Source organism: Myotis daubentonii, chromosome 11 (genome assembly GCF_963259705.1).
Source record: "Myotis daubentonii chromosome 11, mMyoDau2.1, whole genome shotgun sequence".
Lineage (NCBI taxonomy): Eukaryota > Metazoa > Chordata > Mammalia > Chiroptera > Vespertilionidae > Myotis > Myotis daubentonii.
This window is the reverse complement of record NC_081850.1, coordinates 10,083,115-10,098,276: the sequence shown is the minus strand read 5'-3', so window position 1 is coordinate 10,098,276 and position 15,162 is coordinate 10,083,115. Positions and strand designations below refer to the sequence as shown.

General features: G+C 47.9%; 1 long non-coding RNA gene across 1 annotated transcript; it reads right to left on the bottom strand.

Moving 5' to 3' along the window:
- Window positions 1–8,244: 8,244 nt before the first annotated feature.
- Window positions 8,245–10,378, bottom strand: LOC132212732 (uncharacterized). Its single transcript, XR_009447774.1, has 4 exons — window positions 10,341–10,378; window positions 9,212–9,348; window positions 8,744–8,914; window positions 8,245–8,475 (listed from the first exon to the last, which is right to left on the bottom strand). It is a non-coding gene; the product is annotated as an uncharacterized LOC132212732 (long non-coding RNA).
- Between the last annotated feature and the right edge of the window lie 4,784 nt (window positions 10,379–15,162).

Below are 15,162 nucleotides of genomic sequence, written 5' to 3'. Positions count from 1 at the left end.
TGTGCCCACACTTTTAACAGATAACAGCTCCATTGTTGTTTCTTTCTTATGCTAAAAACCATTGGAATTAGTAGGTAATCAAAGTGTGTATACATTTTGGGGGGACACCTTGTATATCTCTAGTCAGTGGTGAAAGAAACCAACAGTAGATTTGGAACCCCCAGACAGGGAACCTCGTTCACTCCCCACATGTCTCCCCACTTCACTTTCCACCTTCGTGGGCAGCAGGAAAATCAACGTTTTCTCTCATTAATTCAGAAAAGCAAGCCCTGTCACCTGCTGCCCAGCAGGAGTGAGCTAGGCCCCAAGCAAGCGAGGCTCAGTCAGGGCAGCCTTCGCTCATGGGTGCTGGCACCCAAAGTGCACATTCCTCCTCTACAGTCGCCCCGACTAGCCCACTGTTTCACTGAGAGGACGGAATTCCTCTCCGCCTCTGGGTTCTTGATCTTGAACGCTGACCGAAGCCACCTCAGCGAGGGCCACCCGCGCCCACCAGGTGTGTCTGTCTGCACCTGCTCCTGCCTCAGCACCTGCATTAACCCCCCAGAGGTGATCTCGTAGCTGCACTGGCCTCTGTGGGAACAGGGCATCACCACTTTGCCCTCTCACTGTCATCTCACAGGTGCCCACCCTCAGCACCCAGAACACCCAGGCACTCTCCAAAGGACGTGAGCACATCAGAGGGGATGTGTGCACATCCTGTGGGGGTGTTAGGCATGCTGGGTTGATGGAAGTGCAGTGGAGAGGCGGGGGAACTTGTGCACGCCTTGGTTTGCAACTGTTGCAGGCGCGGGAGGGTGACAGTGTGCTGAGGGATGTTCGCACGATGGCGGGGGGGGGGGGTGTGCACACTGGAGGCCTCTGGCTTTGCAGATCCGCAAACCCCCGTGGTGCGGCCAGGAGGACGTCAGTCTGGCCCGCCACAGTGGCTGTCCCTGCGATCCTGCACCTTCTGGGCCAGGAGGCGGATCTTGCGCAGCCACTCCTGGGAGCTGATGGCCTGCAGGCTCCACTTGGCGCTCGCTCTCACAGCTGTCACCACCGCCATGTGGGGAGTACAGGCCGCCCTCCGCCGGCCTGCCTCCCCTGTCCAGAGGCTCTTTGTGCTGCTACCTGCGCAGAGTGACTGGGGCTGGGGGTAGCCAGGCGTCCTGCCCTGCCCAACCCCTGCCAATCCGCCCCTGTGCGAGCTGCCGCCCCACTGGGAAGGGCCATGGATCCGGGTCCCAGACCGCCAACAGCCTCAAGCACTCCCCCCAACCCGCCAGGTCACAGATTCGGGTCCGGACCGTGGACAGCCTCAAGCACTGCCCCCAGCCCACCAGGTCACAGATCTGGGTCCCGGACTGTGGACAGCCTCAAGCACTGCCCCCCGCCCGGCAGGGTCACAGATCCGTCCCGGACTGCAGACAGCCTTGCCCACTACCGCCAGCCTTCAGTATGCAAATTAGCCGCCATCTTGTTACTTCAGAGAGGGGGTCCCCACTGGGGTGCCTGGCCAGTCTGGGTGAGGGGATGATGGCTGTTTTCAGGCTGGTGGGCAACTGAGGCTCCCAACCTCTCCTTTTTTTCTTTTTTTTAAATTTTGGGATTTATTTACCTTCTATGGCTGCTACTGGAGCTGAGAGCCGGCTTTAGCTCTGAGGCTCGGCTCTGGCTATGAGACCTCCACTGCTGAAAGCAGGGATCTGGGTTTGTTTGGGTTCTATAATTGAAACACTGTTGCAATCCTGCTGGCAGAAGCCCGGCTGGCTGAAAGCAGGTTTCTGGGGAATGTTTAGCTTCTATATTTGCAACATTGTTTCTTAGAGTTGCAGCTCAGAGGCAGGCAGGGGCAGGCGGGGAACCTTGGCTTCCTCCATCACTGGAGCAAGCAAGCCTCCTGTTCACGTCAGTTGCCTGGCTGCCGGCCGCCATCTTGGTTGGCAGTTAATTTGCATATATCCTGCTGATTAGCCAATGGGAAGTGTGTCAGGGTTATGGTCAATTTGCATGTTTCTCTTTTATTAGATAGGACTAGAGGCCTGGTGCACAAAAATTTGTGCACTCGGGGGGGAAGGGTGTCCCTCTGCCCGGCCTGTGCCCTCTCGCAGTCTGGGACCCCTCGGGAGATAACGACCTGTTGGCTTAGGGCTGCTCCCGGGTGGCAGAGGGCAGGCCCAATCCCTAGGTGCAGCCCCTGGTCGGGCTCAGAGCAGGGCCGATTGGGGAGTTGGGGCGCTGCCCCCTGTCATGCACAGAGCAGGGCGATCGGGAGGTTGTGATGCCACCCTCAGTCATGCTCAGGGTAGGGCCGATTGGGGAGTTGGGGCACCGTCCCCTATCACACTCAAGGCAGGGTCGATGGGGAGGTTGCGGAGCTACCCTCTGTCACGCACAGAGCAGGGCCAATCAGGGGGTTGGGGCACTGCCCCCTGTCACTCACAGAGCAGGGCCTATCAGGGGCTTGGGGCACTGCCCCCTGTCACACACAGAGCAGGGCCCATCAGGGGGTTGGGGCGCCGCCACTCTCACGCACAGAGCCGCAGGGCAATCAGGGGGTTGGGGAGCTCCCCCCTATCAGGCACAGAGCAGGGCTGATCAGGGGGTTGGGGCGCCTTACCCTGTCACGAACAGAGCAGGGTGGATAAGGAGGTTGTGGCCCCGCCCCCTGTCACACACAGAGCCGCAGGGTGATCAGGGGGGTTGGGCGCTGCCCCCGTCACACTGATCCTGGTGCCGGGAGGCCTCGCAGCTCCGCTGATCCCGGTGCTGGGAGGCATATTACCCTTTTACTATATAGGGTAGAGGCCTGGTGCACGGGTGGGTGCCGGCTGGTTTGCCCTGAAGGGTGTCCTGGATCAGGGTGGGGGTCCCCACTGGGGTGCCTGGCCAGCCTGGGTGAGGGGATGATGGCTGTTTGCAGCTGGTCACACACCCTTCAGGGTGGGGGTCCCCACTGGGGTGCCTGGTCAGTCTTGGTGAGGGCCTGAGGGCTGTTTTCAGGCTGGGGGTGACTGAAGCTCCCAACCGCTCCTTTTTTTCTTTTCTTTTTTTTTATTCTGGGCCAGCTTTAGCTTTGAGGCTTGGCTCCAGCTCTTAGGCCTCCGCTGCTGAAAGTAGGTTTCGGGCCTTTGCTTACAATGTTGCAATCCTGCTGGCTGAAGCCGGGTGACTAAAGCAGGTTTCTGGGGTTTTATTTAGCTTCTATATTTGTTACATAGTTGCTTAGAGTTGCAGCTCAGAGGCTTGCAGCAGCAGGCGGGGAACGTTGGAGTCCTCCGTCACTGAAGCAAGCAAGCCTCATGTTAATTTCAAGCTGCCTGGCTGCTGGCCGCCATCTTGGCTGGCAGTTAATTTGCATATTGCCCTGATTAGCCAATGGGAAGGGTAGCAGTTGTACGCTAATTACCATGTTTCTCTTTTATTAGATAGGATAACATTTATTGATTTGAGAATATTGTACCAATCTTGCATCCCCAGAATAAATACCACTTATATGATCTTTTTAATGTATTGCTGGATCCAATTTGCTATTTTGTTAAGGATATTAGCATCTATGTTCTTCAGGAATATTGGCATATAATTTTCTTTCTTTGTAGTGTCTTTATCTGGTTTTGGAATTAGTTTAATGCTGGCCTGGTAAAACAGATTGGGAGTCTTCCCTCCTCTTGTATTTTTTGGAATGGTTTGAGAAGGGTGGGTGTTAGCTCTTATTTGAAAATTTGCCTGTGAAGCCACCCAGACCAGGACTTTTGTTTGTTGGGTTTTGTGTTGTGTTTGTTTTTTCATTGCTGCTTTCATTTCATTCATTGTTATCAGTCTATTCAGGTTTTCCAATTCTTCCTGATTGAGTTTTGGAAGATTGTATGTTTCTAGGAATTTCTTCCAGTGTATTCAAGTTGTTGGCATATATTTGTCAGAGTATTTTCTTACAGCCCTTTGTATTTCTGTGATGTCAGTTGTTACTTTTCCTTTTTCATTTCTTATTATGTTTATTTAGGTCCTCTCTCTTTCTTTTTTTGATGAATCTGGTTGAAGGCTCCTCAATCTTGTTTAATCCGAGCCAACACTTGGTTTCATTGATCGTTTATATTTTTTTAAGTCTCTATGTCATTTATTTCCAGTTGATCTTTATTATTCCCTTCCTTCTACTTACTCTGAACTTTGTTTGCTGTTTTTTTTCTAGTACTTCTAGGTGTTAGATTGTTTATTTGAGAGTTTTATTGCTTCTTAAAGTAGGCCTGTAATGCTATTAACTTCCCTTTCAACCATGGAATATTATGCAGCAGTAAAAAAGAATGATCTCTTATACTTTGAGACAGCATGGTGGACTTGGATGCTAAGCAAAGCAAAATGAGACAGTCAGAGAAAACAAGTGTCACAGGATCTCACTCATATGTGGAATCTAATGAACAAAATAAACTGATGAACAAAGTAGATCCAGAGACATAGAAGCATAGAACACACTGCAGAACCTCAGAGGGAAGTTGGGAAAGGGTGGGTGGGTGGGTGGGAAGTGTTTAACCATACTCTTGCATGAATTTTGTGCATCGGGCCTCTAGTTATTATTAATAATTTTTTCCAATTTAAGACTCCTTTCATGTCATTAAAACAGTCATGCCTTCTCTTGGCCAGGTAGCTCAGTTGATTAGAGTGTCATCCTAATATGCCAAGATTGTGGGTTGGATTTCCAGTCAGGGCACATACAAGACAGAACCAATGAATGCATAAATAAGTGGAACAACAAACTGATATTTCTTTCTTTCTTCCTTTCTTTCTTTATCTCTCTCTCTCAAATCAATAAATATTTTTTAAAGTTATATCACTAAAGAAATGTTGATAAACATCGAAAAAGCTGTATCAAATCAGATTGTATAGTCATTTAAATATATTGTTGACAATTGAACAACAAAGATTTGGACTGTGTGTTCTTCTCATAGTTTGATTCTTTTGTAAAAATCTGATGTTACTGAATTCCCAAACAAAATGAAGGTTCTTGTAAACTATGAGTTCCTTATCCCATCATGGAGACACGGGTGCTTATGGATAGAGGAAGGTTTATTTGGTTTGGGCAAAGCAAGAGGACAGAGAGAAAGATCTCCCAATGTCATCTTCCTCAACAAGCAAAGGCAGGGAGTGTTCCCTCAGCCAGGGAGTAAGGGAGGGGAGTTTAGGGAACTGAGGGGAGAGTCTGTGCTTCTCAGTAACAGGTAACATTTTGTGCAGCGAGGCTCCTGGGTATCAGGAACTGGTCATAACTTCCTTAAAGACACTCATTCCTTCTGCAAGACAAACACCTAAATTCCTTTCAAGACCCTGAGGTTATCTCTCCTTCTTGACCAAAAGACAGCACATCAGCAATTCACAGTTATAGTTTGAGAACAAGAATTGCTGGTTGCAGAACCACAATTCTGCAAAATATCTCATAATTATGCATCAGTGACTTTATCTTAAAGTGAAAGAAACTGGACATCTTGTGACCCTTGTTATTATTTCAGGTGTCATTGTCTTGCACTTAACTAGCTCAGCTTTTCCATTATCATAAGCAAGGTGCACTTTGTAAGCATTTCTCCTGCAACTTGCGTTCCAGGCAGGCCTTCAGAACATGACTAGCATGTTTTCTCAGTGCTTGTCTGTGAGCTGTGTGACACCCACAGCAAATAAAGCATGTAGTGAGAGCCCATGCCTGCACCCCTAGACTCTATGATCTAATACCTAAACATGCTTACTGTCGACGCAGTTTCACTGTAAAGTATTTTCTCTTCCTTATGTCTTCTTCATAGAATTTCCTTTCCCCTAGCTTACTTTATTGTAAGAATACAGTATTATAATACATGTGACTTACATACTTGTGTTAACTGACTGTTCATGTTCCTAATAAGACTTCCTTCCCGCCATGAGTAGGCTTTCAGTATAGATTTGGAAGAGGAAAAATTATACACGCATTTTCTACTGCAAAGGCTGTTGGTACCCCTAACTCCATGTTGTTCAAGGGCCAATTCTATTTTGAAACACATAAAATCATAGACATATGGTTCAAGTAATGTGAAAAGGCAACATATCACACAGATGTGACTTGTATAAAATACACAACTATGTTAAAATTCTGTATTGAATCCTACATAGCCAAGAGTCCATCTAGCTGTATGTTATGGTGTTTTCCCACTTGCTCTGATAAATATATACATAGAGCATGGCATGTGTGACTCCATGGTTGAGCATAGACCTATGAACAAAGTCACAGTTCAATTCCTGGTCAAGGCACATACTTGGGTTTCAAGCTAGTTCCCCAGTGGTGGCGTGCAGGAGACAGCCAATCAGTAATTCTCTTTCATTGGTGATATTCCTGTCTCTCTCCCTCCCTCTCTTAAATAAATAAAAATATATTTAAATATATATATTTAAACACACACACACACACACACACAAATGCTTACCTTTCTTATAGAACTGGAAGGTAATTTTGTTTGAATCTCTACCAACAGAGGGAGAACCACATTGAATACTGAGGCCAGCATTCATTTGCAAGATTCCTCCCTTCACAGGTGAAGGGCAAGACACTTGATTAATACCACCCACCTCATGCAAAAGATGAGTTTAAGACAGTTTTCAGTTTACGGATTTCCAAGTCAAGTTTGTTATAAAGCATTGCAGGAAGTGATGTGGTTGTTTTGAAATTGAAAAATTAGCATCTATTCAATGATACACTGTGGGTTCACCTGGTCAAAGACATGATTCATCTGGAGAAATTTGAATGATATACAGAATATGATGGATGTCTCCACATAACATAGAATTAAGAACAGAAATTTGAGCAGGGTAATAAATCTAACGGCAGTTCTGACAGTGTGCACGTACAGATTCCACAATCTAGAATGGGAATTCTAAATATGGCATCTGTTTTATGAACCTGTTTATATTTCAGAAGCAGAGCTGGAACGGGAGGCATAAGGAGCTCTGTGACTATGTGCATATTTATCATGATGGTTTGATGTCCATCTATTGTGGAATAATTACTGCATTAGATTCAGCTACCATCTATCTTCTCAAGTAGATAAAAAAAGAAGAAAAGAAGAAAGGGAAATGTTTTGTCCTGTGATGAGATCTCTTAGATTTACCTCCTTAATGACTTTCCCATACACCTTACAGCGGTGGCAGTCACAGCCATCATGCTGTATGTCCGTCCCACACACTGACTATCCGACCCCTGGAAGCTCCTGCCTCTGACCACCTTCCTCCAGTTCCCTGTCCCCACCTCCACCTTGGTAACCACAAGCCTGATTTCTGATTCTCTGAGTTTCTTGGATTGTTTGCTGGATTCCATATTGAAGAGACATCACACAGTATTTGACTTGCTCTGATATTTCTCGGAGCATAACAATGCCTTTACGGTCTAACCTTGTCACAAACGGTAGGATTTTCCCATTGTTTATGGCAGGTTCTTTTTGCTTTCCTCTTGGAGAGAGAGCTGCTGCACGTGGGCACACCTGTTCTTCACAGGGTGTGCTGGGCCCAGAGCTGATGTATGACATTAGGGACATGCAGATTATGACCTGCCGGATGAGGAGCCATGTCACCGCCGGGTCAGCAGGCAGCTCCCTCAGTCCCCAGCTCCCACCTTGGAGAAGTGAAAACCCTGGGGTTGCTTTCATTGATGGCGCAGTTTGGATTAACTCTCACGAGGAAAGCAAAGCCACAAGATTTATTACTTACAGATCGCACAATGGGGGAAGGGGAAGGAGCACAAAGTGCTGGGGGAAGGGCAGCCCTCCATCCCAGGTCACAAACCAAGGGGATATGGAGAGCAGGCAGCAAGAGCCTATTATAGCTTCAAAGATGGGGGTGAAGGACATTGGCTTTTCCAGGGCTCAGCTTTCAGTGGTTACTTTAAAAGTTGCTCCTGAAAAATCAAAGCTGGTACTTGGGGCAGGAATCCCAGTGTTGGGTCCTTGTCTCTGGGTGCACCCAGGGCTGTGATACTATAAATTCCTGGGCAGCAGGTCCAAGCAGCTATTTCCTCATCACAGGAGGCCCATAGGCTTCCAGTCTAGAATCTATAGGCCCGGGGATCACCATGGCGGTACTGTCCCCTTTTGGGGCTTCTGGTTCCGGCATCACAGCATCTTCTGCCTAGGATTCTTTATTGGTCTTCAAGCGAAAAGAAATAGGATGTTATAATGCAATATATGATTTAGGTAGAGAGTGAGCAGGGAGGATAAAATATGAAGCATTGCATGCCACACTCACCTCATCCGCATAGTCAGAGTCCTCTGGGGTCACGGGAGAGTTGTTAACTCCCAGAATACTCTCTCCAATGGCTTTGGCAATTGCCCCCAAGCCCTCTGATAGTATTACATCTACCACAATCTCCTCTGCAATGCGTTTTCCAAATGTTTTCAATCTCGGTACTGTTTTTTTAAACCCTCCAACAGTTTTCTTTCCAGCACCTTTGAAATTTTTCCCCAACAATCCTCTCCTGGATGTACCTCTAATCTAGAAGGAAACATATAACCTGCATTTAACTTTTATTTACAACCAGCTCACCTTGACCAAGTGGATTTGTAGGGAGAAGACAAACCACCATTAGGGAAGGCTTTATCCATCTGGGCGCTGTCCTCCAGCACCCACACAGCAGGGACGCCTGCCAGGTGGTGTCAGTAACGGGGCTGTGACCTTATGGCAGTTACTCCCTGCTGTGAACCCCCAACTGCATGGACCCTTCTCTTCAGTGTCCCGCTGGACAGCTGTGGGGGTTACCAACCTTGCCAAATACTTTTTTGCGTGGTTTAATCAGCAGGCTGATGTCACCAGTGTGATGGCTTGCAGTTCTATTGCTCTGTGGTTCTTCACGTTGTTCCTGACTGTGCGTATCAAGCACATTGGGACTATCCTCTACCAACGCATCATTGATGACATCTAGTAGGTCTTCAACCTAGAGGCAAACACATAACCTGTCATTGTATTGCTATTTAAGGAACTCACCTTCACCAGGGGGATTTGCAGACACAGAGGAGGAGAAATCGGGACCAGGGAAGGTTTACATGTCTGGGAGCTGTTCTCCAGCCCCCACACATCAGGATTCATGTTCTATTGTGTCAGTAATGGGGTCGGGGGTAATGAAGTTATGGCCTTGGAAGATCTGGTCTGAAGAATCTACTCTTTGCCATCAACCCCCAATAGATGAAGCCTCCCCTTCAGGGTCCTCTGGGCAGTTTCACATGTTACCAACCAGGTCAGATACTTCTTCAGCTGTTGCCTCAAACAGGTTTGATAGAGCGCCTAAACTGTGATCCACCTTTGGAAACGGTGAGGCTATTCCCAAGAAAAGGAGAGTCAGGAAGATTGAAACATTCATGTTTCCAACACCTAAGAAGGAAAAATGAAGGCATCTTTGATTACCAATCCTTCTAAATGGCCATCATACTTTTTTCTGAGTCATATAGCCACTATGGTGAGATAAAAAAAAAAAATTTTTTTTAATTCACCCCCCGGCACGTACTTATACAAGGACTGTGGAGGAAGGATGAGGATTTGGGTGGAGAAAATCAGCCCAGATGGAGGTATGGGATTCGGTCACGGAAGGAAAAGCAGCCGGAGAAGGACTCCAGGTTTGAAACAGGATGTGCAAAGATCATTTAGGTTGGGAGAAGGTTGTGAGGGTGGCTTATGGGTCAGGATATTGAGGCTCCAAAAAAGAACTAAGTAAAGGCTGGTCCAGGGATTTAGCAACAGTGCCGAGGTGACCCAGGGGAACCTCCCTAACGAGGACTCCTGAGCCCAGGTAGGGACAGAGGTCCCAGGAGTTAGGTGGCCACTTCCCACTCCTTCCTGACTACTGTATGGCAGGGTGAGGTGTGCCATCCAACCGCCTCTCCTTGAATTGGAATCTTTCCTAAAGGCCCGTCCAGGGGAAGATGGGCAGGAGGACATCCAGGGCTCAGCTGTCCCCACCTGGCCTGGGCCACCCATCCCCCCCCCCTTCTCCCCAACCAGGGAAGTGCTCACCTGGCATGATGGAGCCCAGAGACACCCTCCCACACCAGCTTCTGCATCCTGACAGGGCCAGGCTCTTCTGAGGCTCAGATCACTGGCCAGGGACAAGGGGCAGGGGAAGCAGGCAGGACCTGGGGGAACGCAGCCCTGCTCCCTGCCCACCCACACTCCTGCCTCTTCCACAGAAGCTGACACAGTCAGGCAGCAGCAGGCCCAGCAGCGGACGGGCTGTGGTCAGGCGGCTGTGTCCTGCCCAGCAATGGAGAGGATCACTCCCACTGGGGACCTAGGATCCTGTCCCCCACGGTGTGGACAGGCTGGTCCTGGGGTGGCCTAGCCCAGCCTGGCCTGGCAGAAGCACTCACCTGCGGTGGACGCAGCTGAGAAGGTGCAGTCAGCAGTGGCAGGTCCAGAGGACTCAGATGGATGGTTGTGGCCCCAAGGCCACCCATTTAAGGATCCTGAGCAGCCTGGCCAGCTCTGCCCCCATCTCTTACCCATGCCTCATTGGCTAGGATAGCCTGTGGGCGGGGCCGCCAAATTCTGTGACTCCAGGTGAGTAACAAAGCTCATGTGGTCCTGACAGGTCCCTGGGCAGATCCTACCTCACTTCGTGACACTTGTCCGTGACTAGATAGACAGAACCAGGAAAACACTGAGAAGCATTCCAGGGAGGAACTGGAACCCACATCAATGAATTACCTGCAGTTCATGCCCTGAGCAGGGGTTCAGGAAGAAGAGCTCACAGGGGACACCAAGCGTTTTTCAGCAGAACCCTGCCCTTCCTTTCAGTTCCAGGGGTTTTGGTTAAAACCTTAGGAGGGCTGAGAACAGTGCCATCCACCTGGTGACTCCTGTTTATTCTGCAGCAAAGGAGGGTGGGCAGGGAGGCAGGGCTCACAGGCAGAGGCGCTCACTGTGTCAGGAAGGGCACAGCTGGGTTTGGGAAGAATGGGGATGGGATGGCCATGCCCAAAGCACAGACATGGAGGTCCAGGCCCTGGTGCTGGGGGGACTGGGACGGACTGGTGGGGCTCCAGGGAAGGCGGGCACTCCTAGTGCTCCTGTCCTGTCTCCCCAGGCAGGGAGTCTTCCTCCCTCCCAGGCCTTTCTCCAAGTCCCCAGGAAGGACTCATTTACCGAGAAACGTGGCCTAGTTATAGGGGGGCGGGGGGCAAAAATGGCTTTTACCTTGCCACTCTGTAAGTCCTCAGTATCCAACTGACTTTTGTTTAGGTTTAACTTAAGAATTTACTTTAGACTTGTATTAAATGATTTTTACTTTAATTTACAGTTAATATCAGCATTAAAGGCTATTTTGTGAAAATATTTGAAATGAAGGGAAATGTATTACTATATTTAATGTTAATTTATATAATGAAGAATTGAAGAAACACAAATGAGAAACATTGTATGTTTGTCCTTTCATTACCTAAAGTATGTATTCAGTAGAGAAAATGCCTTTTAAGAAATCATTCTTATTTCATGTCCATTCCCACATCACCTTTTTCTATGCATATTTTCAATTCTTTTTATAAAAATGGAGTCCCCGTTTATGTACGCTTCTAACTGGTTGCTACTTACAATGAAATTGGCAAGGTTCGTAGAAGCTCACTCAGACACATACATTTTGTATTCTGGTGTATAGACAGAGCATCCATAGACTCGGGGACCATTTTCCAACGTCCACTTCCGGGGGCACGAAGTCCATTCACGTGGATGTCCACTGTCACCACCATCCACCTTCAGATCCTCCATCGTCCAGACTGAAGCTCTGTCCGCACCGAGCCCTAACTCTGAGCTCCTCCCTCCGGGCGCTGGCAGCCTTATTTACTCTCTGTCTCTGTGAATTCCACGACTCTAGGTACCGCACTCACACAAGTGGAATCACATAATATTTGTCCTTTTGTGCATGGCTGTTTCACTTAGCAAAATAGCCTCGAGGTTCATCCATGTCTAGAATGTGTCAGAAGTTTCATTTGTTAAAGGCAAATCATATTCTGTGAGTAAATGTACCATGTTAGTTTCTCCAGTCATCCCTGGAGGGGCATATGGGTTACAACCATATTAGGCTACTTTGAATAATGCTGCCTTCCACGTAGTTGCACAAACGTTTGAGTTTCTCCTTTCAATCCTTTGGGTGCCTACCCAGGAGTAGAACGAATTGGTGCATATAAAAAGTGTATGTTTATTTTTTTCTGTTTTTTCATTCACAGCAGTTGCACCATTTTTCATTTCTACCAGCATGGCACAGGGTTCCAATATAATGCGATTTGCAAATATTTTCTCAAACTCTGTGAGTTTTCATTTTATTAAGTCAATAGTGACCTTTCATAGACATTTTAAAAATTGTTATCCTATCTCATATCTACTTTGGGTTGCTTCCTCTTTTAATGTATTATGCCAAAAATACTGATATTGTAGTATCATGGGTCTCTTCCTTCATGGTTTCATCTAAAGTTTTATCAATTCTTTCTTATGTTTGTGTCTCTCCTGCATTTGAGTTAATTTTGAGCAGGTGTAAAGTGAGGGTCAAATTTCATTGTTCAGCATATGGGCATTGGATCTTCCAGCCTGGTTTGTTGAAAAGGCCAGTTCTTCCCTATTGGGTGGTCCTGGTAACTCCATACAATCTTTAAAAATCTGTTCATTTAAGTTTTATCTTAAAATCTTTGAGGTTGTAGAAGTTCTTCTCTCTCAAACACAACCAACACCTGCAGTATGTTACACTGTAAATGACTGGAGGTTTATCTAATCTAATAAAAGAGAAACATGCAAAAATGACTGCACCTCCACTACGCCCCAAGCCATGCCCACCAGCCAATCAGAGTGACTATATGCAAATTAACCCAACCAAGAAGGTGGCCGGCAGCCACGGAGCTGGAGCAAGCAGGAAGCTTGGCTGCCCTGGCGATGGAGGAAGCCAAGCTTCCCGCCTGCCCTGGCCGGCTCTGGCCTCCGCTAAAGGCAACAAAGTTTCAATTATAGAAGATAAATAAACCCCAGATACCTGCTTACAGCCAGCCTCCACTGGGAGCTTGGGTGGCTGGGGGCCATGGCCAGCCTGCAAACAGCCATCAGCCCCTCACCCAGACTGGCCAGGCACCCCAGCAGGACCCCCACCCTGATCCAGAACACCCTTCAGGGTAAACCAGCCTGCCCCCACCTGTGTACCAGGACTCTATCCTACATAATAAAATGGTAATATGCAAATTGACCCTAATAGCAGAACGACTGGGAATGACTAGTCACTATGATACACACTGACCACCAGGAGGCAGATGCTCAATGCAGGAGCTGCCTCTGGTGGTCAGTGCGCTCCCACAGTGGGAGCTCTGCTCAGCCACAAACCAGGCTGACAGCTGCCAGTATAGCAGTGGTAGCGGGAGCCTCTCCTGCCTCCTCAGCAGAGCTAAAGATGTCTCACTGCAACTTAGGCCTGCTCCCCGATGGCAAGTGGACATCCCCCAAGGGCCGTCGGGATGCCAGAGGGATGTCTGACTGCCAGCTTGGGCCCAATCCCCCAGGGAGCAGGCCTAAGCCAGCAGGTGGACATCCTCCGAGGGGTCCCAGACTGCGAGAGGGCACAGACCGGGCTGAGGGAACCCGAGCCTCTAGTTTTTTATAATACATCATGAAGTTCAACATAGTCACTTATTCAAGGTATTTAAGTTCATATATTTTTTAAGTATATTTTATGGAATTTTTACAGAGAGGAAGGGAGAGGGATAGAGAGTTAGAAACATCTATAAGAGAGAAACATCGATCAGCTGCCTCCTGCATACCCCCTACTGGGGATTTGCCTGCAACCAAAGTACATGCCCTTGACCAGAATTGAACCTGGGATCCTTCAGTCTGTAGGCCGACGCTCTATCCACTGAACCAAACCAGTTAGGGCTCAAGTTCATTTGTTAACCTACATTTTTACAGTTGCCCTGGAGTCACAGATTGAAAAGACTGCACAGGGCAGTTAAACCTGCTACTGCAGGAACACCTGCCCCTCAGACAATTGCCTCACAAGAGGTTGTGTGGCAAGGTGCTGCTCCAAAGAATGGCATCCCCTTTGCTTCTGGAATGTGGTACAATGCGCTGGAGGAAGCATGGACTCTACTTATACCACCTGTGCCCCAGATGTAGAAGGAGGCCAAGAGGTATCTAAATGCCAGAGGAATATGGCAGGAGGCTATTCAAGCAAGAAATTGTATCATCTATAATAATAAAAGCATAATATGCTAATTAGACTGGACACCATTCTGTACATCCTCTCAGGTGACCTTCCAGATGAAGCTGCAGTGGCAGTGGCTGAGGCAGAGGCAGTTAGGGGGATCAGGCAGGCAGGTGAGCAGGTAGGAGCGATCAGGCAGGCAGGTGAGCAGGTAGGAGTGATCAGGCAGGCAGGTGAGCAGGTAGGAGCAATCAGGCAGGCAGTCGAGTGGTTAGGAACCAGTGGTCCTGGATTGTGAGAGGGATGTCTGACTGCCAGTTAAGGCCCAATTCCACAGGGATTCCTGCAGGATCAGGCCTAAACCGGAAGTCAGACGTCTCCCGAGGGGTCCAGGATTGTGAGAGGGTGCAGGCTGGGCTGAGGGACCCTGCCTCCCCTTGCATAAATTTCGTGCACCAGGCTTCTAGCTTAATTATAAGAAATCTGTTAAATAGCATCTTACAGAAAGACAGAGTGACTCACCATTAAAATGATCAGATTTAAGTCTAAGTAACAATACCTAGTTCTGCCTTTGATAAAATACAGTTGGCAATTTTCCTGATTTTTATTTAAAATGAGTTCTCTGTGAAAGTTTATTCTTGTGTGCATCTTTCTCAATTTCTTTTGCTCACTAGAGTAAGAGTTTATAAGCACAGGGGAATAAACAAATCTACTTTGACGGTGTTCATGGTCCTAAGGCCACTGAGAGCCTCTTCCCAATAAAATTGACTAAACCAGGGGTCCTCAAACTTTTTAAACAGGGGGCCAGTTCACTGTCCCTCAGACTGTTGGAGGGCCAGACTATAGTTTAAAAAAAAAACTATGAACAAATTCCTATGCACACTGCACATATCTTATTTTGAAGTAAAAAAACAAAACAGGAACAAATATAATATTTGTATTTGCATGTGGCCTGGGGGCCGTAGTTTGAGGACCCCTGAACTAAACTATGGTCTTCTGTTCTTGTTTTTTGCTTTGTGTGG